This window comes from Alosa sapidissima, chromosome 8, assembly GCF_018492685.1.
Source record: "Alosa sapidissima isolate fAloSap1 chromosome 8, fAloSap1.pri, whole genome shotgun sequence".
Lineage (NCBI taxonomy): Eukaryota > Metazoa > Chordata > Actinopteri > Clupeiformes > Clupeidae > Alosa > Alosa sapidissima.
In genome coordinates this window covers 34,265,462-34,290,794 of record NC_055964.1, presented here as the reverse complement: position 1 = coordinate 34,290,794, position 25,333 = coordinate 34,265,462, and the positions used below count along the sequence as shown (strand labels likewise).

The following is a 25,333-nucleotide window of genomic DNA, read 5'->3' as shown; positions in this document are numbered from 1 at the left end:
TGAGAAATCCCAAGCTAAACAGTGGCTAGTTTTCATCAAAATCCCTGTTTTTTTTCTAGAAATGGAGATATTGCGTCTTTTATGAGTCACTATCACCGACATATTCGGCACTCTGGCAAGGGCGACTCGGCCTACAACCCACTCCGCTAGGCCCGGCTCGTGGTGGAGATGGAACTCCCTCCTCAGCACGGTGTTCAGTCACTCCTTGTAATGTTTTTGACCTGTCGTGGTCAGAGTCATCTTGTCTTAGTAGAAAGGTGGACTCATCCAGCGTTGTCTGGCGAAAACGCACCTGCTGCAATATCTTTTTCTTCGACCTTTTAATTTCTCCCTTCAGCACCTGAGAAGTGTTGCCTGCAAAGTTTCTGGGAAGAGATCTAACGAGACCTGCCACCTAGTGATAAACCCACGAAAATAAATGACCTGATTTTGACCTGGCGTGCATGTCACTGATAGGCTAATCAGTGACTGATTCGAAACAAAGCGGCAACCATCAAAAGCCGAGTTAAGATCAAACGTCCAGATAAAATGTCCAGATCTTGCGTTTTCATGAGTTTTCGATCGTCATATATTTCATTTCCATTCATCAAAGAGTTCCCAAAATCACATATAAGGTGTGTTAAGAGTGTCTAGTTTCGTAATAAAAAAAAAAGAGCTAAAAACGTAATATTACGTTTTTGGCACTCAACGCATGGGAAGGAAAAACGTAATATTACGTTTTTGGCACTCAATGAGTTAACATTGGAATATATGTTTATTGCTCTTAAGATTCCAAAATAACGGCTCCCACACACAGCTGCGTGCATCGCGTTGCTGGAGACGCATCCCATTCACTTTAAATGGGCTCACGTGATCCGTTGCCGAACTGAATTGTGGGTCCGTCGCGTCGCGTTTCTCCCGCCGCTCGCGTTGAGGAGTTCAGCTGTTGCTGCACCGACAGACGGCACCGTTCAATCTAGCCAATCTACGGACGGCACCAACCAATCACATTACGGTTTTACTTCAAGTCATTTGCATAGCTACCGTCGGGAACACCCACTGGAATGCGTTGACGGAACGCAGCTGTTTGTGGGAGCCGTAAAAGACTATACAAGTGCAAAGTAATGCATTCTTAGTCAGAGGTAGCATTCAATAAAGTTCAGTAGTGTATAGGTCTAATTAAGTGCCTGTCACTTTAAGACGTTCGTGAGGGAATCCTTGCAATTAACATTAACATAGTTAGAAGGCTGCTGATGTGTGGATGCAATTCATAACGTAGTTAGTTCAAATAACGGTTCGTACTTCTCCTTGGGACAAGCACTTTTGAGTCTTGGAAAACACTTTTCCATTTACATTGGGATTTTGCAAACATTCAGAGTCAATAAAATGAGCCCTGCATGAGTAACGAAATTGACAAGCAGCTGTAAGTAATCATACTGAACTTGACATCCAAACAGTATTCTAACGTTAGCTTTGAGATACTGCTTGATTGCATAACTTAACTTAGTTTAGTCTCCTCAATGTACTATGTTGTGATGAGACCTTAGCAGAATTAACTTGCAGCAGTTTTGAACAAATTTGCGCAGCATGGTCACGATGCTAAGCGGATTTAATAGCAATTCAGCCCGCCGTGTTCTATGCAGTGCTTCTATGTGGCAACAACAATCCTTCAACAATCGTGAATATTTTGTTAAATGCACATGCAGAGGAGGGGCAGCGGGCTCGTTACGAGAGAGAGCAGCCGGGGCAAGGAAAGGCTGCGTGCGTGAAAAGCGCAGCTCAATGATTTCGTGGCGCCCAGCCACAGATTAGTCAACGTATGGGAAAAACTGAAGGTGTAAAATTAAAAATATTTAGCGGCACACGTTATGCTTGACGAATCAACGCGCATATTTTGCGTCAATGTATTTTTTGCGTCGACGTCATCGATTACGTCGATTACGTCGACGCGTTGTCCCAGCCCTAGCCTATAGGCTTACCATCGGCCTATCCTTGTCATGACCAGATATAATATCTTGTCTAATGCGCAAATTTGAAACAAAATGGGATGAACTGAAGAATGTGCATTGAACATAGCAGAGGCATAGTCCATATGGATAAAAGGTTTGGAACAATTTGGAACTCTGGCTTTCACCACCGCAGTAATACAAACCGAAACTAAAAAACATACCAGGCCTCTATTTGAGACCGGCCTTTATTTATCCAAACCTGTAGCAACACCAGGCGTGTAAAAGAGATAGGCGTATATTTGGGACTCGGCTTTTGTTTGATGTTTTACGGTAATTACATTTTTGGAAAGGACTGTTGAGTTTTGATTGCAGTGTTTCATTTTGGCATAGATGAGTTGTTTATCTCAAGGTGCTATGTCTTGGCTGTGGCTGTGCGTAGAGTTTTGACATAATGAGCCAAATTCTGCAAAAAGTGTGTAAGCAATAGGCAAACACTGTAACACAGTATTGTTTGAGTACATATACGTGTGTGTGTGTGTGTGTGTGTGTGTGTGTGTGTGTGTGTGTGTGTGTGTGTGTGTGTGTGTGTGTGTGTGTGTGTGTGTGTGTGTGTGTGTGTGCTGTGCTGTGCATTATTCAGGGTTAAATCTGCCAAGCCTGAGGAGGCGGCTACTCCACAATGACATAAGAGCCCACTAAGCATGGATATCACTAAGGAAGGATATCACTAAGCATGGATCTCATCATGACATGAACCATGTCCTCAGGCACTACACCCACTGGCAACACTGCTTACGGGGACATACGGCTCCCTCAATGCTGCCTTACACACATACACACACACACACACACACACACACGCACACGCACACACACTGTGTACACACACACACACACACACACATTTTTTCATAGACACACACCTTCACAGACATAACACACACCTTCACACACAAGAGGAGACTAGACATACATGACAAAATGGAGAGAGAGAGAAAGAAAGAGAGAGAGAGAAAAAGAGAGAGGTGCAGTGTTGCTGTCATCAGCTCTACACCCCTTAAAGGTGTGAGATGTGGAAATTACACTTTACTAGGGGGAATCCCTGCACAAGGACACACACACACACACACACACAGGCGAACACTACTCAAGTATACCAAGCAACACATGCCAAGGAGTATAAATACACACTTACAAACTCATAATACACACTGATCTACATGGCAGTAAATCCTATACCACACACACACACACACACACACACACACACACGAGTTAGGAACAGTGTGTGTGTTACAGTAACAGTGTGTGTGTGTGTGTGTGTGTGTTGGGAACAGTGTCTATGTTAGGAACAGTGTGTGTGTGTTAGGAACAGTGTGTGTGTGTGTGTGTGTGTGTGTGAGCTCCTGGGCCTGCAGGAGCAACAGAAACTGTAGTAGAGGCTCTTCTGTAAATGTGCACTCCACTGTGACCTAGTGTGTGTGTGCGTGTGACTGAGTGTGTGTGTGACCTAGTGTGTGTGTGTCTGTGTAAATGTGTGTGTGTGTGACTGAGTGTGTGTGTGTGTGTGTGTGTTAGTGTGTGTCCATTAACCACACTGCTCTGTGATCTCTCTGTGTCCTGCAGCAGTAACGAGGTCCAGCTTTAATTAAGACCAGCCACTGAGAAGAAAGAGAGCAAGACCCTTACGCAAGCACACGTAATCTCCCCTCATTCAGGAGTCACATTTTCATTCTCTTTTCCTCTCTTCCTCGATCAATCTCTCTCTCACTCTCATTCAATCTCTCTGTTTCTGTATTGTTCAATCTCTCTATCGTTCAATCTCTCTCTCATTCAATCTCTCCCCTCTCTCTCTCTCGTTCAATATGTCTCCCTCTCTCATTCAATCTCTCTCCCTCTCTTATTCAATATCTCTCTCTCTCTCATTCAATCTCTCTCCCCTCTCTCTCTCGTTCAATCTCTCTCTCTTATATAATCTCTCTCTCATTCAACCTCTCTCTGTCTCTCATGTTCAACAGGGTATCTGCACATTTTCCAAGTGCAATTTTAAAGACTTTTAAGACCTTTTCAATACATCTAAATGAAAACATTAAAACTATACCACGGCAAAAAGATATATACACGACTGTTTAATCAATATTTTTTTTTCTTTTTCTAATTTTAACCCCCACCCCATTTTGGATGTCTACAGAAGTTACCAAATATATTTTGGCGAAAGAAAAATAATTGTGTGTGAATTACCTTGACTATAAATGCCCAATTTTAGGGTCTGGGTTGCTTGCTTTTGAAGCTGGCTGTACATATTTGGTTGTGCTTACTGGCTGAGGCTGACTGTTCTTCACCTGTGTCTGTAGTAGCCTAGGCTACTTGCCAAAGATATGTGCACTGGACTGGATTCCCTTCAATATTTTTTTCAAAGTTAGACTAAGCTATTTAAATATTTTAATAGGCCTACTTTATATCATTTACTATGTGCATCTAACCAAAGTTTGACTGAAACATTGTAAAACCATTGACTTGTTTTAAATTAATTAAGAGACAGGTCCTCCTCGCATGATCCTGCTGAAAACTGCTGGTTTCATCTCAAGCATGCACGTATTATGAACGCACGTTTTTATTTATGTAGCCAGTCGCCGACATTCAAAAAATATGCGCTTATATTTCACAACTTTTGCAAAGTAGGCCTACTGGGAAACGCTGGCAAGCAAGCTGCTGGCAGATATTAGAGGTATTATAACTTAGACATATATTTTCTTCCCTAGGCTAGGCCAGCAACACACGCTGGAAAGATGCAAACAGATCAACTTAACATGTACAGTATTTCCTCCTGATTGCGAAAACGCTCGTTTTCTTTTTCTGTCAGTCCGTGGTTCCTTCATAAATTGCGCAGCAAAATATCAGACGAGTGACAGAATTTCAGAATTCAATAATTTGACCAGCAGTCTTCGCGTCTATAGTTCGTGAAATGATGCTGCGTCCGAGCAGATCCTAGATGCCAAGTGCAACTCCAAAAAGGAGGACAAATGAGCGTCTGGTTTGAAGCTGCGCCGGACGCCAGACAGGGCTTTTAAAATCCATATGTCCGGCTTAAATTCGAACCTATCGCTGGTTTAACTGGTTTACCAACTCTTTCTCCCGCTCATTCTACCGCTCACGTAGGTTACCTGCCTATCTCTCAGGCCTCGGCTACACCACGAAAACGTCAGGCATATTTGTACATACTGTATTATTACCGTTTTCACACCTTTATACACACGTGAAAAACATCTTCACTCTCCACTACACTTCTTCCCGTAGTCACTTATACAACTGCGTTTGTACATTTAATACCTCTCTTTCGAAAATTCAAGACATCCCAGACAATTTAAGACTTTTTTAGGCCTTAAAAACCGAAAGTTATATTTAAGACTTTTTAAGACTTTTTAAGGATCCGCGGGAACCCTGGTTCAATCTCTCTCTCTCTCTCTCGCTCTCTCTCTCTCATTCAATCTTTCTCTCTCTCTCCCTCTCTCCCTCTCTCTTGTCATTCTTCGTCCCCTGGGCGTACTGTGTGGAGTGCTCCAGACAGCAGCATCAAGGTCTGAGGCTGAGCTGTGTTTTTACTGTAAAGGGAAACTCAACCTAGTGTCGCTGGGTCAGTATAGAGGGGTATCTAAGGGTGGGTGGGTACGGAGGGGTATCTGAGGGTGGGGGGGTATAGGGGGTATCTATGGGTGGGGGGGTATAGAGAGGTATATATGGGTGGGGGGATATAGAGGGGTATCTGAGGGTGGGTGGGTAAGTATAGAGGGGTATCTGAGGCTGGAGAGAGGGGTATCTGATAGGGCTGTCACTTTACGTTCGTAAATCGATTGCATAATCGATCAGACCAACACTATTAATTTTAAACTAACTAAACAAATAAAAAAGATAGATGTAACAAAACTCACAAACAGGTAGAAAAAGAAACTAAAGAAGTGCAGTAGGCATTGTGAAAGCTAAAAACAAATTCCCACAAAATGGTACGCACTGGGAATAGTCTCATAGTCTCAATCGTAGTGATGGGGACGAGACCGCCTATGCCGAGTCCGAGTCAAGACCGAGTCTTTGAAGGGTCGAGACCGAGTCGAGACCGAGTCTGTTGGTTTTCAAATACAGTCGAGTCCGAGTCAAGACCGAGTCTTTGAGGAAGCAAGTCCGAGTCGAGACCGAGTCCTTTAGGAGTCGAGACCGAGTCGAGACCAAGACTATAAAAAATGTTCAGTTTTAATATTCATAATTTAATATCACTCCAGTTAATAATCAACAGTTAGGCCTACAGACTAAGCTAGATTGGGAATTGTTTAGAGGAGCAGTTTTAACGTCCTAATATGGACTATGCTGACCTACAGACACTCACCGGCAGCAGAGCCATAGAAATAAATAAACGGCTCTGACGGCAGTATCTTTGCATTGCACCATGGGATGTCATTTAACATTAAATAATGCCGGTCAACATTGCATTTTATTATTATTGTTGTTATGTGTTGTCTGTTTTTTTATATGAACATAAAAAATGCGTTGGTCTCGAGGACTCGGTCTGAAATTACGAGTCCTTCTCCTCCCACTGTGGTCCGAGACCGAGTCAAGACCGAGTCTTTGAAGGAACGAGTCCGAGACGAGACCGAGAAAGCAGAAATTGGTCTCGAGACCGGACTCGAGTACTACATCACTACTCAATCGGCTGCTGCTGGTGTTTTGCCAAAAAACGGCGATCAATATGTGCGTCATGAGAGACGAGTGCGGGGCTGTACTCTAACTTTTTCCATTCTTAGCACTGGTGCTACAGAAGTTGATAAGTCTCTATCTATCTATCTTTGATCGTTTTGTAGCACAATCCACAAAATCTCTAGCATCGGCATGTAGTTGCGCATCATCTGTAGGCTGCACTCTAGAAAACATTTTACTGTAAATAAGGTAAGGCTGGTAAATCATCCATAACAAAGACTGATTTTTTTGTAGCATATGTTTGTTTGTTTGTTTATTTTGTTTAGCACAAATTAGTACATCTGTACAAGGCGGGAACGAAGCCTAGAGGCTTGCACAGAGTTCCACGCCTATTGCCAAGTCATGTTAACATATTGACATGCAGGCTAAACATATAAATAATCTGTTTGATCCACAATAAGGAAGTATCGGAAGCAAAATGATTAGGATCAAAGCAAAACGTAGGAAGAAAAAGACATTCTGTCAACAATGGATGTAAAGCAAGAAAAGAAGAATCAAAGAGAGATGTTTCAGGTAGACAATAGATGGTTCTTCAACTGTCTTTAAAAAGCAGAGAATGATGCTATATGTAGCACTGTACAGCCCTGGATGACCCCTAATACTGTACCTTGAGGAGTTGGAAGCACTTCGGGTTTTGGACTGTAGATAGGGTTGGGCACCGAAACACGGTTCTAGTATGGCACCGGTGCCGACGCAAACGGTAGTAACTGAATCGAATAATAATGTGGATTTCGGTGCCTCATTTCGGTGCTTTCGTGTTTTTTTTTTTTTTTTATACCAGGCATGTCATGCGCCATCTCTAACGTCTTGCTCTGATAGCAGCACATCCGGATACAGTTAGCTAACATAAACACTGGATGTATAAACCAGAGGGGTGCAATACATAGGCGAGTGGACAGTGTTTGACAGCTTGCGTGAGCCTACGTAGCTTACTTTAAAGCGATATCACAAGCTCCTGTCAAAATCTAGCAGGGGGCCTTACATACTAGCAAAAGGCTATGAAACAACATCAACAGTATACGTTACACAATATCCTCGCTAATGCGCTAACTGGCATTTATTTGAAAGGTTATCAGCAAGTTGTGAAAACTTTATTTCACTAGTGTTCTAAACAACATAATGGCATGATATTAATCTTTCATGTGCATGAGGCCCATATAGCATCACAATGAATATGAAGATCATGTTAAAAGTTAGCTGGCAAAAACATAAATTTATGTAGGTTACATACCTGATGTCACTGAGCTGTCAAAGAGGCTACGGAACCATCTCCGTACGTTATCGCTAATTAAAAACTCAGCTGACTGGTGTAGCGCATAGCCATAGTTGCTGTTAAAATGCCTACTAGCGCTGGGAATCTAAACACTTTAACACCGACATAATGTAGCCTAACACGTTCAAAACTATTGCGTGTTATGGGGGAAGACATGAAATTCCTTGAAGCATTTGGGAACACACTGAATTAACTGGAAAGTAGAGTCCCTGTTAGAAAAGCTTGCTTGCAAATGCCGTTGTCCATGACTGGCAGTTCTATGGCAAGCGGTTTTAACATACCTTATGGCAAACCGCCTACACTGGGTAAACTTGAAAGCAGAGCTTACTTGTGTGTGCATCCATGGCAAGCTGTTTTAACATTTAAATGTATTATGCGTAGGAGCAATGAGATATTGATAGTAAATTGAATGTAACAGTTCAATTTCATGTTCAAATTTGTCTTATCAATAAAAAAAGCAATTCATGCTTTAGACCATTTTATTATATTTTATTATAAACTAAGTACCGGTTCAGGCACCGGCACCGTTTTAAAAGTATCGATTTAGCACCGGTATCGGATAAAACCCAAACGATACACAACCCTAACTGTAGATCAAATTATGGAAAAGGACAAAGTGGTATGCAAACGTCTTCAGACATACAGTAGAAAATTGATTTTATAATCGATTCAATGAACACTTATGGTGTCAAAAATCAAACAGGATTTTTCACAAAAGTGACAGCCCTAGAATCTGAAGGTGAGTGAGTGTGGAGGGGTATCTGAAGGTGAGTGGGTTTGGAGGGGTATCTGAAGGTGAGTCAGTATGGAGGGGTATCTGAAGGTGGGTCAGTATGGAGGGGTATCTGAAGGGGCAGGTGGGTGTGGAGGGGTATCTGAAGGTGAGTGGGTGTGGAGGGGTATCTGAGGGTGGGTATGGAGGGGTATCTGAAGGTGGGTCAGTAAAGAGGGGTATCTGAAGGTGAGTGGGTGTGGAGGGGTATCTGAAGGGGCAGGTGGGTGTGGAGGGGTATCTGAAGGTGAGTGGGTGTGGGGGGGTATCTGAAGGGGCAGGTGGGGGTCCTGAGAAGCCATGACGGAATCATGAAGGTTTGAGGAGCTACTAATACTGCCAGCAGAGATTAGACTTCAGGCCAGTAGAGGCGTTACATAAGGGGCCACACCACATTCCACCCCATCCCTCGCCTGCTGGGGCTCTCTACAGTCACTGCCCACTCAGGGCAGGGGTGCAGGAGAAAGAGATGGCGGGACAGAGAGAGGGACAGATACAGTGATGGAGGGAGGAACAGAGAGATGAAGTGAGAAAAAGAGATGGAGGGAGAGGAACAGAGAGATTGAGAGAGAAAAGACGGAGGGAGAGACAGAGAGAAAAAGAGATGGAGGGAGAGGAACAGAGAAATTTAGAGAGGGGGGACAGAGAGGTGGAGGGAGAGGAATAAAGAGATTGGGAGGGAGGGAAAGAGACAGAGTGAGAGAGGACTTATTTCCTGCTTCCTTTAACGAGTTCAGGAACTTCTCCTGCAGCCAGCATTCTTACTCATGAATGGAGAGTGGGCTCACAGCAGGCAGGCACAGTGACCAGTGACACACACACATCAAACACTCACACACACACACACAAACACACAAGCACACGCACACACACGCTCTCTCTCTCACTCTCACACACACACACAAACACAAACACGCAAGGTTAGATAACTACAGTTACTGTAAATGTCTTGGGGGAGGGCTAGGACCTTGTTAAAGAAAGGCCATGCAGCAGAATATCTGCAAGAAGCTGGAGGATGAATCATCTCTCACACACACACACACACACACACACACGCGCACACACACACACACACACACACACACACACACACACACACACACACACACACACACACACACACACACACACACACACACACACGCGCACACACACACACACACGCGCACACACACACACACACACACACACACACACACACACACAGTGAGTGAGAAGCCCGGTGGAAAATGTTCCCCATAGAGAGTGATTCACACAGGGGCTTTCATGGGGGAGTGGGCTCAGTTTAAGAGGAGACAGGAAGGAGGGCACACTGTGTGTGTGTGTGTGTGTGTGTGTCTGTGAGTGTGCGTGCCAATTTATTTGAGTGTGTGTGTGTGTGTGTGTGTGTGGAGGGTGGATAAGCTGTGGCCTGTCTCCAGAACACAACTGATAGCAGAGGCTCAACAGCTTCCTTCCTCTCATATCTCGTCACTCTGACCCTCACAGACACCACGCAGCCCTCAGCCGACCCCCAAACCGCCCTGATTTGGCCCTCAGTCAGCCCTGATTTGGCCCTCAGTCGGCCCTAATTCGGTCCTCAGTCGGCCCTGTTCCATCCCTATTCTGTTCCGTTCCTCAGTCGGCCTGTTCTTGCCCTACTAGCATCTCCAGAGCAGATCATAACTGGTCTGTTGTGTGATATTCACACAGGTGAATTTAGAATTATTCTTTCGCACACAGAGAGAAAGGACAGGGAGGGCGACCAGACGAGAGGAAGTGAGGGAGAGAAAGAGAGACAGAGGCAGAACAAGAGAGGGAGAGAAAGAGAGACAGAAAGACAGGCAGAACAAGAGGGTGAGAAAGAGAGAGAAAGACAGGCAGAACAAGAGGGTGAGAAAGAGAGAGAAAGACAGGCAGAACACGAGAGGGAGAGGAGAGAGGGGGGGGTGTTATAAAGTAGAGGGAGACGTGAGGCTGTACGTGTGTGTGTGTGGGGGGGGGCTGCAGCCTGTTTGATGTCTGGGCAATCTGCCTCTCTAATTATCTGCCATCTGACATTCCCCCACATGCTGGAGTCCCACTTCATCCTCCTCTCCACTCGTTTCTCTCTTTTCCCTCCATCTTCCCTCCACTCCTCTATCCCCCACATGCTGGAGTCCCACTTCATCCTCCTCTCCACTCGTTTCTCTCTTTTCCCTCCATCTTCCCTCCACTCCTCTATCCCTCTTCCTCTTTCCTTTAAATCAACTCCTTTTCTCCATCTTTCTTTCTCCACATCTCTCTCCCTCCATCTCTTTTTCCCTCCACATACTGCATCTCTTTATCTATCCCTTCTTTTTCTCTCCATATCCACCACTCCACCCTCTTTCCAGCTCTCTCTCTCTCTCTCTGTCGGAGTGCATGCTGGGAGTGAGTGGAAGGAGCGTCTGTGAGCGTGTGAGTTGCGCCCGCTGTGGCCTGAAAGTGCGTTCTCTATTTTCTAACTTTCTTCCTATCTTTTTTGTGTATTAATTAATTGTTGGTAAGAATAGATCCTCCTAGTCTTGTGCTTCTGTTATTCGTGGGTCGCCAGTGACCAGTGTTTAAACTGGGAGGCATGGCGGCTCCAGGTTTCAAAATGTTTGATACACTCACTCGTCGCCACGCAATTAAAGTGTTATCGTCTTTAAGCGTAGACGAGTGTAGTATTGCGGTAGGCAACATTGTTGGACACGATGATGTGGTTGCAGCCTCAAGAATGAACAATGCCATTGTTTTATTTCTGAGCTCTGTAGCTAAGGCAAATGAGGTAGTAGAGAAGGGGTTGTCTGTAAACGGCTTGTTTACCCCTGTCCTTCCTCTCTCTACACCTGCTAGAAAGGTGACAATATCTAATGTACCACCTTTTATAACTGATGACATGTTGAAAAGAGAATTGTGTCGATATGGAAAACTGGTATCGCCAATTAAGAAAATGCTGATTGGGACCAAATCTGAGCTCGTCAAACATGTTGTGTCATTCAGGCGCTATGTTTACGTGATCTTAAACAATCACAATATGGATTTAAATCTTTCGCTAAAGTTAAAAGTTGATGAGTTTGATTATACCGTGTTTGTGTCAACCGATTCAATGCGTTGTTTTGGTTGTGGAAAGGCAGGACACACTGTTCGAGCTTGTCCCGTAAAGGGAACAAGTAAACCTAATGAGAGTACCAAAGCAAATTGCGACAGTCGCGCCGAGCCTAGTGCAGAAGCGCAAACCGCCGCTGCTGCGGGAGAAGGTCCGGTTGGACTGACTCCGTCAGCAGAGGTAGGAGAGAAGCATGATGGTGCACAGGCCGAGGGCGAAATGCCAAGTGCTTCTAATGAATCATCGGAAAATCTGAACAACGAAGATTTTTTTAAAACTCACAACGACTCTAGAACAGAAGCACAAGCCTCCACTGCTGAGGGAGCGGGTCCAGTTGGGCCGGCTCCGCTAGCAGTGGCAGGAGAACAAAATCATGATGAGGCAGAAGGTCAGGATAACTCTGACAATGAACCCCATGTAAACAACGAAACCACTTATATTGAAAGCGAAGAGGTTAATATAGGCCTACAAGTAAATCATGGCGTGAGCCTTGATGAGGATCTTTTTGTGTCAAATGTTGATCAAAATGTGTTTAAGAAACCCAATAAAAGAAAAAAGAGCCTTAAGACAAAGCCTGCAAAAAAATCAGGACATGGGCCCGTAGACACTGATGTGGATGAGCCTGAATATGAGAGCGACTGCTCAGATTCGGGCGCTTCCATCTGCTCACAAGGAAGTGCGCCTTCTTTTGTGCCGATTCAATGGTCTATAGGTTACGGTGTGAGTGAAATTAAGCTATTTCTCAAGATCACCAAAAACGTTAAGAATGTTCAAGTTGCCGATTATTTTCCTGATCTTGAGAAATTTACTAAAGGCACGAGGTGCTTTATGAGTGAACGTAAATTTACTCAAAAAGAAGTGTACCGACTTAAAAAGTTTCTGACAAAGGTCAATCCTATACTGACGAATAATGATGATGATGATATGGCCTCATAGACGAATGCGTTTTATTGAGCGCTTTTCCTTTTTTGTAACGTGCCTTTTCTTTTATTTCCTCATGAATACAATAAATATAGCTACTCTTAATTTAAATGGAGCAAGGGGGAGACAAAAGAGGGCAGGACTTTTTGAATTGGTGAAACAGAGACGGATAGATGTTTTGCTCGCACAAGAAACACATAGTGACGAATTTAATGCAACTGAGTGGGAAAAAGAGTGGGATGGGCTTGCCATATTAAGTCATAATACCACCCTTAGTGGTGGTGTGGCCATTTTGTTCTCCCATAGTTTTATCCCACATTCTTATACAGTGGAAGAGGTCTTAAAAGGTAGAATTTTAAAAGTGAGAGCAATTTTTGAGAATTCTGTCTTTATTTTCATCTGTGTATATGCTCCAACGTCAACATTAGATAGGATGTGTTTTTTGGATGCACTTGATACAACTTTGGAGAAGTGCTGCAGTGAAGAATATTTATTTTTGGGTGGTGATTTTAATTGTACAGAGAAAGACATAGACAGGAATCACCTTGAACCTCACATGCCTTCACGCAGAAAATTAGTGCAACTTATTGAAGCGCAGGAGTTAAGTGATGTGTGGAGAAATTTGCATAGAAATGTGTCACAGTATACATGGACTCACATATATGCTAACTCTGTATCTCTTGCGAGACTGGATCGACTGTATGCTTTTAAACACCACTTAAATATTTTCAGGAATTGTTGTATTGTTCCAGTTAGTTTTTCAGACCACAGTTTAGTAACATGTTCCATCTTTATTAATTCTATTAGGTCTAAAAGTGCTTACTGGCACTCTAACACTTCTTTGCTGAGTGATAATCATTTTAAGAATGTGTTCAGTTTTTTTTGGGTTTCTTTCAGAGCTGAAAAGAGTACTTTTGAATCATTACAAAGTTGGTGGGAGTATGGGAAGATACAAATAAAACAACTATGTCAGCAATACACTTACAATGTCACTAAAGATACAGTCCAGGATATGAAAACTTTGGAAAATGACATTTTACATTTTCAGAATTTGGCACAGTCTTCTAATAACCAAGACCTATTGGATAAACTCTTTGAACAGAAAACTAAATTGTCTGACCTGCTAGGGCTGAAAACACAAGGGGCTTTGATCCGATCACGTTATCAAAGTGTGAATGAGATGGATGCACCCTCTAAGTATTTTTTTAATCTTGAGAAAAAGAATGGACAAAAACGTATGATTCACAATTTAAAATCTGAAACTGGTGCTTTGCTGTCAGATCCAGTTGATATTCGCAAGAGGGCCTTCAGCTTTTATGCCAAACTCTATACTAGTGAGTATAGAGAGGACATAGTTGCTGAACAGAGTTTTCTTGAGGGACTTCCTCAAGTATCAGATGGTTCTAATGAGATGCTCTGTGGGGTGATAACCCTGGAAGAAGTGCAAAAGGCGCTCCAAAGCATGGAGACTGGGAAAGCGCCTGGATTGGATGGACTCCCAATGGACTTTTATAAGTCATTTTGGACTGATTTGAAGGAGGATTTGCTTGAGGTGCTTAATGACAGCTTAGCCGGAGGGCTGATGCCAGTGAGCTGCCGAAGAGCTGTCCTTACCCTTCTGCCTAAAAAGGGAGATCTTAGTGACATAAAGTCGTGGCGTCCAGTCTCTTTGCTTGCCTCGGAGTACAAGCTTCTGTCTAAAGTACTGGCCACCCGGTTGGGTAAGGTCATGGAAGAAGTTATTCACCCTGATCAGTCCTATTGTGTTCCTGGCAGGTCAATATTTGATAATATATCATTGATTCGAGACATTTTAGATGCATCCAAGGTCTTTGGTCTAAACACAGCTTTTATCTCTATTGACCAAGAGAAAGCTTTTGATAGAGTGGAGCATTCCTATCTTTGGAAGACTCTGAATGCATTTGGTTTTAGCTCAAATTTTATAGATAAAATAAAAGTACTGTATAAAGACATTGAAAGTATGCTCAAAATTAACGGTGGCTTATGCTCTCCCTTTAAGGTGTTAAGAGGGGTGAGACAAGGATGTTCTTTGTCAGGTATTCTTTATAGTTTTGCGATAGAGCCTTTATTGCAAAAACTTAGGAATACTTTAAAAGGGATATCCATTCCAAATTCCAATGATACCTTTTGCCTTTCAGCTTATGCTGATGATGTGATCTTGATGTTCAGTGGCCAGTGTGATGTTGATACTTTGGTTGAAGTGTCTAAGGTTTTTGAAACTGTCTCTTCAGCCAGAATTAACTGGTCAAAGAGTGATGCCTTTTATGTTGGGAAATGGGAGGAGGGATTACCAAGTTTGCCAGGTGGTTTAATATGGAAAAAGGATGGTCTTAAATATCTAGGGATTTTTCTTGGAGATGACTGTTATGTGCAAAAGAACTGGGAGGGGATTGTTGACAAAGTAAAAGGGCGGTTGGATAAATGGAGGTGGCTTAAACCCCAAATGTCATACAGAGGGCGCACACTAGTGATTAATAATTTGGTGGCCTCTTTTTTATGGCATAGATTAGCGTGTGTTGACCCACCTATACATTTACTTGCAAAAGTTCAATCATTGCTATTAGATTTTTTCTGGGATAAACTGCATTGGGTTCCACAAGGTCTTCTTTATCTGCCAAGAGAAGAAGGAGGACAAGGCCTAGTTCATGTACAAAGTAGAACGGCAGCCTTACGCATGCAATTTCTTCAAAAACTACTAACTGACCAAAGAGACTTGAGATGGAAACCTGTGGCTATTGCGATTTTAAGAACTATTGGAGAATTGGACATGGATAAATCTCTGTTCTTCATGGATCCCAAGAGATTGAATACCTCACAACTGCCAATTTTCTATAAAAATCTGTTCAAAGTGTGGGGTTTATTTAAGGTGCAGAAAGTTGTAAGAACAACCTCTGTGTTTTGGCTTTTAAAAGAACCTCTGGTTTATGGAACACGCAGTGTTTCCCCTACAGTGTATTTAACAGCGGCGCAGCGCCGCCGCTGGATTTTCAGCGCCGCTGCAACATAATATCACGAGATTCACTTAACACACTGTAAAAGCACAACGGCCAACGTCATCAAGCCCAAAGACAAGTCTGCAGCCCATATGGCTAGCCTACGTTCTGAACAGGTTACATTGTTTAGCTATCCGACTGATGGGGTCTTGCTCCGCCACAGTGTAGCCTATGGTGTCATCGTTCACTTGTAGGTTACACAATAAATAGCCTACTTATAGGCCTGGTGACAATAAAAAATGATATTAGTTATATTTCATCACGAAGCTGTTTGTATGCCGTGAATTCGCTTGTAGCCTATGCCATATGTTAAGCTTGAGCAATTCCTCTGATCCAAAGCCTGCTTTGACACATTGACACTAATGTGAAACATGCATCCTCCTCTCCTAGCCTACATCAAATAAAAGAAACCAATTCATGATTACCGAAATGAATTTAACATGGGGGGAAAAAAGTTTGTTGCGATTTAGCCTACTGTTGTGATGCGGTTCTTTCTGCTGATTGGATTTACGTCCGGTGTCGTCAACTCTGAGAACTCTTGCTCCGGCTGACAATTTTATTCAGAGAGCTGATTTCCCAAAGATGAGCCTCCATCAACATTCAACGACAAATTATTAAAACGTAAGTAATGCAATAGAGTAAACCAATGTGCTACAAGGTGTATGGTCTTAACGTTAATTGTAGCCTAGACTTGTAACGTTAGCGTGGGGCTACATGTAATGTTTGCATGGGAAAGCTAGGCGAACACAGTCTAGGCCTGTTTAAACTTTCTGATAGTTAAAGGAAATATGAGCATATGTTGGCATATACGTATAGCCTAAATTCTGTCCACTTAGCTATAATAGGCTATCACAAACAGACCTTTTCTACGTTTGCGGCATTAGACATAGGAGCCTACATTCTCTTATCAGAAAGACGTTCTCATAACTTCAGCGTTCTCTTGACGGTGAGACGAACGGTCGCACTTCAATCAAGTAGCCTAGGTCCTTTTCGAGTTAATTGTGAGTGAGTTGTATGGTAACTGTGGGAGTGATGTAGAAGAAAAGTGAGTATTTACTTTTTTATACGTGGGTTTGTTGTTTTGGGACTGAGAAATAGACTACAAGGAGAGCATCTGGCTACGTGCATGCGTGTCAGCATTAATGGCCCCCCAATAATTCAATTCAATTACCAAAGAGCCTTAGAGATGTTCTTTGAAAAGCCCAGAAAAATTAAGTGCTCGCAGATTGGGTGTGGCCTTTGGCATTAAGACAAATTTAAATAAATTGTAAATAATCTTTTTCTGGGTTGTGCCATTTCATTTTTCTTCTATCATTTTTAACCAATAATGTAAAAGAAAGCTGAAAATGTCCACAAAAGAAACACGAAGGTATGATATAAAAAAAAAAAAATTAAAAAAAATGCGCAACAACCCTATTCACGCAACAACCCTAATATTCGCCTATTCACTTTTGGGCAATTACTAGATGTAGCTGGCGTTGATTTTAAAAAATGTGAAAATGTAGCAAGTGTTTTAAATATTAGGTCAAAGCGTGTTGTCTCTCAGTTGTTGCAGAGATGCTGTTCTTCACTTACAGCAGAGGAGAAGATGTTGTTAAAGGGCTACTTTGAAGGAAAAATTTGGGCAAATGAAAGTGACCCTTTTCCTAATCTCATGCTAACTCCAGAGTTTGGTGAGAATACTGGTCATTTCTTAGATGACATTGAACCTCTGTCTTTCTATGGGAATTGTGGTAGAGTGTTTTTGTTAAAATTTTTCATCAGAAAGGTTTAAAACAGAAGGTTGACACTCCTTGGCGCACTGTACTTGGGTTGGGTAATGAGGTAAAACCAGAGTGGAGAGCACTGTACAAGCCACCGTTAGCTAAACGAATTGGGGACCTGCAATGGCGAATTATACATGGAATTATAGCTGTGAATGCATTTATTTTTGTTTTAAATCGTGAGACGAGTCAAAATTGTCCATTTTGTTTTGAGCGAGAAACTGTGTTTCATGCTTTTATGCATTGTTCAAGATTGGCGGAATTGTTTAATGCATTGGAGAGAGTTTTTTTTGGTTTCAATGAGACATTTTCAGATAAGATTTTCATTTTTGGTTTTCGTTATGTTAAAAAATGCAGAACTGTTTGCCAGTTGCTGAACTTCATTCTAGGTCAGGCTAAGATGGCCATCTATTTGAGCAGAAAGAACAAAGTTGAAAATGGGCAAAATCAGGATGTTGTAATGGTTTTTGCAGCTCTGATTAAATCTAGACTGCAAATAGACTTTCACTTTTACAAAGCAACTGAAAATGTAACAATGTTTGAAAGTATTTGGTGTGTAAATGGAGTCTTATGCTCAGTTGTAAATGATGAACTTAACTTTTCACACTTGTAGTGCGTTTTTAATCTAGTGTGATTTATTCACACTCATGACACATTGTTTTTGTGTTGAACTTTTGTAATAAACGTTTTTTGAAAATTCAAAAAAATTCTCTCTCTCTCTCTCTCTCTCTCTCTCTTCTGTATGTTTCCTTCTGTTTGTCATTCTCTCATTCATCCCCCTCTATCTTCCTGCTTTTCCACTGTTCTGATATCATTGATACTAGAAACATGAATATGACTGTCTGGTCAAACGGTATATGGGTGTGGGCTTGCATTTGCATGGTATCTGTGTGTGTGCCTGTGTGTGTGTGTGTATGTATGTATGTGTGTGTGTGTGTTTGTATCAATCACAGCAGACAGATTTGACATGGGCACCTACGACTGCTCATCAGTACATAAATACTACACATTTAGTGCGGAGAGATCTGATATGGGCACACTGGCACAGTGATGGCTTTAGTGCGGAGTGATCTGACATGGGCACACTGGCACAGTAATGGCTTTAGTGCGGAGTGATCTGACATGGGCACAGTGATGGCTTTAGTGCTGAGAGATCTGACATGGGCACTGGGCACCGAGTGTGGCAGTGGCGTTATGCCCTCCTGATGGTCTCTCGAACTCAACATGACAGCAGGGAACAGGAGCGGCCCCAGTGCAGAGCCATAACAGCTCCGTTCCGAACATCAAGTGCAGCTGGAAATGGTGGAGAAAGCCACCAAAGCAGCTTTATAGGGCTCTCCACAGGCTACGGCAAACAGCGAAGGACATATGGAGGCAAATAAACTCACAATGTTGAGTAAGGGAGGCAGGCGTGGGTCCTAACGCCAGTGTATGAAGTGGTAATACTGAGCAAAGATGAACTCACTCACACACACACACTCTCTCTCTCTCTCTCCTTCTCACTTACACACACACACTCTCTCTCTCTCTCTCTCTCTCACACACACACACACATGCTCGCTCACACACACACACACACACACACGATGGAGATGAGCCCTGCTGCACTATTTAGTGAACTGGCCCTTCATGAACAGCATAGCAAAGGAACATAGGGACAGACAGGGATTGTGGGATAAATTTTATATGTCTCTCATTGAATGTTTAGTATACCTTACATACATGTAGTGAAATCTAATTGCCATCACCCTACTCTGACCCATGTGTCTTTTGCAACTCCTAGGTTAGAATGTTTGGTTAACTTAACCCTTGTGTCAGCGTATTTGGGTAACCCCAGGATGCGGGGTCATGAACATTTCTTATCTTTGTCAATACACCAGATGGTTAAGTGGGGTTGTAAACATTTCGTATCTCTGTTAAAATACTAGAAGGTTAAGTGATTAATGGAGGGCGACAACTTGTGATTTTCCATGGGTGTGGGATAAGGTATAAGTGTTGGCTTCACCCACAGATGTGTGGGCTTGTTACTTTGACATTTCATGTGGGTAACATGCTCCCGGCGTCGTGAATAAAGCTGCAGTCTCACACCAGTTGTCTTGGATTAATTTTGACAACAGGATCAACAGAGACAGGCAGACACAAGCCAAACCAGCAGCCAGTGTGACCTCTGAGGACTGACACCTGCCAGACCTGTGTGTGTGAGGTGTGTGAGGCGTGTGAGGCGTGTGAGGGCTGTTCTCGCTCCTGCCATTATCCTCCAGTATCCCACCGGGCACAGCAGTCAGCTGACGCGTGTGTGCGAGAGTTGCTCTCTACTGCCGACGCTCCATCTCCACCGACTTTGAGCTTTCCACACAAAAACACATCACGTGTCACAACACGTCGCTAACTGTTCCACTAAAGACTTGGTGCTGCTGTGCAGAGTACCAATGCTAACTGTTCTGTTCTCAGTAATCAGATGTCGGTAGCGAAGTGCGTCACACCTATGTCGCTGCCAGTGTCCGGTAGGCTTGGTCTTTCTCATGTAAAACAGGACCCATCAGATCTGTCTGACTGATCAGATTCCATAAGGGTCAGGTTCCAGTCAGGGTTCCCACTCTAAGTCAAATGTAAAAAACCATGACTTTTCCTTGACTTTCCCTGACAAAAAACCTGAATTTCAATTAACCATATAATTAATTGTACAATATACCGACCAATAATTTCAGAGCAGCCGCGTAGCAACAACAATCTTTTACTTCTATAGAGCAGGAGACAAATAAATGCCCATTGAATAAATACATTTGGGCTACTCAAGCAAGCAGTAAAGCTAATAACCAGATATACTCCAATTCTGTGTGTGATAAAATTATAAAATTAAAATGATGAAATTTCCTGACCTTCCATGTCTGGAATAGACTTTCCAAAATTCCGTCTCTGATATCATTTCCTCTTCTTCAGCACTGCTTCTGACATCATGTCTTTTCCAGGACCAGTATCTCTGACATCACTGCCTCATTTCCAGCAGAATCTCTGACATCATGTCCTGCCCCCCCCCCAACCATGCAGGCAGACTGCAGTGGTAAGTGAGTGGGTTAGGGGTCCTACTGTGGATTATGGCCCCATCCCAGCAGCATCTCGCGCTCTCTCCCTGGCTCCCTTTCAGACCCCCCTCCCTCTCTCTCTCCCTCCGTCCCTCTCTCTCCCTCCATCTCCCTCTCTTTCACCCCTCTCTCCCTCTCTCTCTCCCTGGCTCCCTTTCACCCCCCTCTCTCTCTCTCTCTCTCTCCCTCTCTCTGCTCTGTGGCTGGACTCAAGAGTCTGGCTGACCTTGGGCTTGGCACCCCTTCCATAGAGAGCACAGAGGCAGGCCTGCCCTTCAGAAACACACTCAGCAGGCAGACACACACACACACACAAACACAAACACCCACGCACACACACACACACACACACACACATTTATCTCAGTGGGACTGAGATAAACAACAAAAGAGAAGAGAGGAGCAGAGGAGAGGAGTAGACAGGACGAGAGGAGAGGAGGGGAGATGAACAGGGGAAAGGAGAGGAGATGAGAGGAGAGGAAAGATTAAAAGTTGAAAGAAGAAGAGGAGAGGAGTAGAGAGAAGGAGAGGAGAAGAGGAGAGATTAATAGGGGAGGAGAGGAGGAGAGAAGAGAGGAGAGAGGAGAGATTAATAGGGTAGAGGAGAGGAGTAGAGAGGAGGAGAGGAGAGATTAATAGGGGAGGAGAGGAGGAGAGGAGAGATTAATAGGGGAAAGGAGAGGAGGAGAGGAGAGAGGAGAGATTAATAGGGGAGGAGAGAGGAGAGATTAATAGGGGAGGAGAGGAGTAGAGAGGAGGAGAGGAGGAGAGGAGAGATTAATAGGGGAGGAGAGGAGGAGAGGAGGAGAGGAGAGATTAATAGGGAAGAGGACAGGAGTAGAGAGGAGAGAGGAGAGATTAATAGGGGAGGAGAGGAGTAGAGAGGAGGAGAGGAGGAGGAGAGATTAATAGGGGAAAGGAGAAGAGGAGAGAGAAGGATAGGAGGAGAGGAGAGATTAATAGGGGAAAGGAGAGGAGTAGAGAGAAGGAGAGGAGGAGAGGAGAGATTAATAGGGGAGGAGAGAGGAGAGATTAATAGGGGAGGAGAGGAGTAGAGAGGAGGAGAGGAGGAGAGGAGGAGAGGAGAGATTAATAGGGGAGGAGAGGAGTAGAGAGGAGAGGAGGAGAGGAGAGATTAATAGGGGAGGAGAGGAGTAGAGAGGAGGAGAGGAGGAGAGGAGAGATTAATAGGGAAAAGGAGAGGAGGAGAGGAGAGAGGAGATATTAATAGGGGAGGAGAGGAGTAGAGAGGAGGAGAGGAGGAGAGGAGAGAGGAGATATTAATAGGGGAGGAGAGGAGTAGAGAGGAGGAGAGGAGGAGAGGAGAGATTAATAGAGGAAAGGAGAGGAGGAGTACAGTATAGTGCAAGCAGTGACTCAGCCGCGCGTAAGCAGAGCACGTACAGTAGCATGCAGAGGAGTCGGTGTGTGACACGGCAAGTGTGTGTGTGTTTACACTGGACTGTGTGTGAGACAGTGAGTGAATATGTGTGTTTAGTGTGGTGGAGTGGTACATGCCTGTGTGTGTGTGTGTCTGTGTGTGTGTCTGTGTGTGTGTGGGCAGGGCAGAGTCCAGCTTGGACTCCTCTATAAACACACAATCCTCAGCTCACGACCCCGCAGAAGCGCATACTGTAGTTCATTAAAATTCATGAAGAATGTCAGACTATTTAATTCAGAAAGCAGGGTTCCCGCGGATCCTTAAAAAGTCTTAAATACAACTGAATTTTCGAAAGAGAGGTATTAAATGTGCGTATGGGACCGCCAGCGAGTGCATGTGCAAGAGAGCGAGTGATGTCTCCATCTAGTTTCGTGTATTTAAAACGCAATTGTATAAGTGACTAGGATATTATAGGCTACGGGAGGAAGTGTAGTGGTTGCAGAGTGAAGATGTTTTTCACGGGTGTGGTTAAAGGTATGAAAACGGTAATAATACAGTAGGCCTATGTACAAAATAATATGCCTGACGTTTTCGTGGTGTAGCTGAGGCCTGAGAGATAGACAGGTAGCCTACGTGGAATGAGGAAGCCTACGGTAGAATGAGCGGGAGAAAGAGTTGGTAAGCCGGTTAGCGATAGGTTGGCCATATGTTCAAATTTAGGCCGGACATATGGATTTTAAAAGCCCTGTCCGGCGTCCGGCGCAACCTGAAGCCAGACGCTCATTTGTTCTCCTTTTTGGAGTTGCGCTTGGCATCTAAAGTCTTTGCTCGGACGCAGCATTGTTTCACAAACTATGGACGCGAAGACTGCTGGTCAAATTATGTGCAGTGCTTCGCAATCAGGAGGAAATACTGTATATGTTAAGTTGATCTGTTTGCATCTTTCCAGCGTGTGTTGCTGGCCTAGCCTAGGGAAGAAAATATCTGTCTAGGGCGTTTCCCAGTAGGCTAGGCCTACTTCGCAAAAGTTGTGAAATATAACCGGATATTTTTTGAATGTCGGCGACTGGCTACATAAAAAAAACGTGCGTTCATAATACGTGCGTGTTTGAGATGAAACCAGCAGTTTTCAGCAGGATCATGCGAGGAGGACCTGTCTCTTAATTAATTTAAAACAAGTCAATGGTTTTACAATGTTTCAGTCAAGCTTTGGTTGGTTTAGATACAACTGGTATGCAAAATGTAAAGTAGTGGATTAACTTTAATTTGCTGTGCTGCATATTGGACAATAGATGCACATAGTAAATTATATAAAGTAGGCTTATTAAAATATGTAAATAGCTTAGTCTAACTTTGAAAAAAATATTACATTACATTACATTACATTACATTACATTTGGCTGACGCTTTTTAACCAAAGCGACTAACAACATGGTAAACAGTAAGTTTTAGAACAATTCTCACAATTTTAGGACAGTTTAAAAAACATTAGAGTACAGTAAGAATAAGTGCGTCGGTGAGTGCTGTTTTTAACAGTTACTTGTCAGTTTAAAACGGCTGGTGAGTGCTAGGATCAGTAAGACTTGTTGTAAGTGTTGCTATGAGAGTAGATGTTCTCTAAAGAGCTGGGTCTTCAGGAGTTTTTTGAAAGTGGAAAAGGATGTCCCTGCCCTTGTAGGAACTGGCAGTGTGTTCCACCAACGAGGAACAACAGATGAGAAAAGTTTGGATTGGCTTGAGCGTACCGGTGGTAGAGCTAGACGTCGTTCGCCAGAGGAGCGCAGCGGTCTGGAGGTAGTGTAAGTCTGTATGAGGGCATTCAAGTAGGTGGGAGCAGAACCGGAGACTACTTTGTAGGCAAGCGTTAGAGACTTGAATTTGATGCGGGCCGCCATAGGTAGCCAGTGTAGCTGGATGAGCAGCGGGGTAACATGTGCCCTTTTGGGTTGGTTGTAGACCAGGCGCGCCGCCGCGTTCTGGATCATCTGAAGTGGTTTCACTGCGCAGGCTGGGAGACCTGTCAGGAGGGCATTGCAGTAGTCGAGTCGTGAGATGACTATTGCCTGAACCAGAAGTTGGGTAGCATCTTGGGTCAAGTAAGTCCTGATTATTGAAGTGAATCCAGTCCAGCGCACATGTCTTTGGCAAGTAGCCCTAGGCTACTACACAGGTGAAGAACAGTCAGCCTCAGCAGTAAGCAAAACCAAATATGTACAGCCAGCTTCAAAAGCAAGCAGCCCAGACCCTAAAATTGGGCATTTATAGCTGTGAAGGTAATTCACACACAATTATTTTTCTTTCGCCAAAATATATTTGGTAACTTCTGTAGAAATTAGTAGGAAAAAAAACTATTTCATAAACAGTCATATATATCTTTTTGTTGTGGTATAGTCTTCATTTTCATTTAGATGTCTTGAAAAGGTCTTAAAAAGTCTTTAAATTTGCACTTGAAAAAATGTGCAGATACCCTGAGAAAGACCGTTGGTTAGCTAGCTCATTTAAAATATCCTAAACTTTTTTTGACCCTGCCTTTAAAAAAAATCGGAATCGAGAATCGTTAGGAACCGGAATCGAAATAAGAAATCGGAATTGGAATCGTTCAAATTGAAACGATACCCAACCCTAGTTGCCGGTTCGGACCCCGACCAGTAGGCACGGCTGAAGTGCCCTTGAGCAAGGCACCTAACCCCTCACTGCCCCCTGAGCGCCGCTGTTGATGCAGGCAGCTCACTGCGCCGGGATTAGTGTGTGCTTCACCTCACTGTGTGTTCACTGTGTGCTGAGTGTGTTTCACTAATTGACGGATTGGGATAAATGCAGAGACCAAATTTCCCTCACGGGATCAAAAGAATATATACTTATACTTATACTTAAAGGAACTATATGTAAGATTGTGGCCAAAACTGGTACTGCAACCCCTTTCAAATTATTGTAGAGCAGTGTATCCCGTCCCCCTCCCCCCTGACTCGAGGTTGCCAACCCGGATGCCGAAACACTACTGACTTTGTGATTAATAGATAGGTGGAGGGTGGCGCATCAGGCCAAAACACAACATGGCATGACAAAACACAACATCAACATCAGTTGAGGGCTGCAACTTCACTTTTTAAATGACAATATCCTGGCCGTACTACTGTTGTCAGTGATATACTGTAAGTATTTGAAATTATTATTATTACTTAATGTCTAGTGACATATCAGGGCCATTTTATGATTAATTGAAATACATTTCTTACATACAGTTTCTTTAAGTTGAGATACATGGGAGTTGATGGCAGCCCATGTCTTAGCTTACTGCACCACCACACTAGCTTGTGACAGGTTGAGACAGGTTGAGACACAGGCCTTGAACACGTGTCTG

At 43.5% G+C, this 25,333-nt stretch overlaps 1 protein-coding gene and 1 long non-coding RNA gene across 6 annotated transcripts in view; one reads left to right on the top strand and one right to left on the bottom strand.

The window, feature by feature from the left end:
- LOC121715046 (neuronal calcium sensor 1) overlaps positions 1 to 25,333 on the bottom strand; it is a 64,498-nt gene that overhangs the window by 18,145 nt on the left and 21,020 nt on the right. The window lies entirely within an intron of this gene.
- Positions 5,033 to 24,257, top strand: LOC121715049. Its single transcript, XR_006033515.1, has 3 exons — positions 5,033 to 5,151; positions 10,638 to 10,647; positions 24,246 to 24,257. It is a non-coding gene; the product is annotated as an uncharacterized LOC121715049 (long non-coding RNA).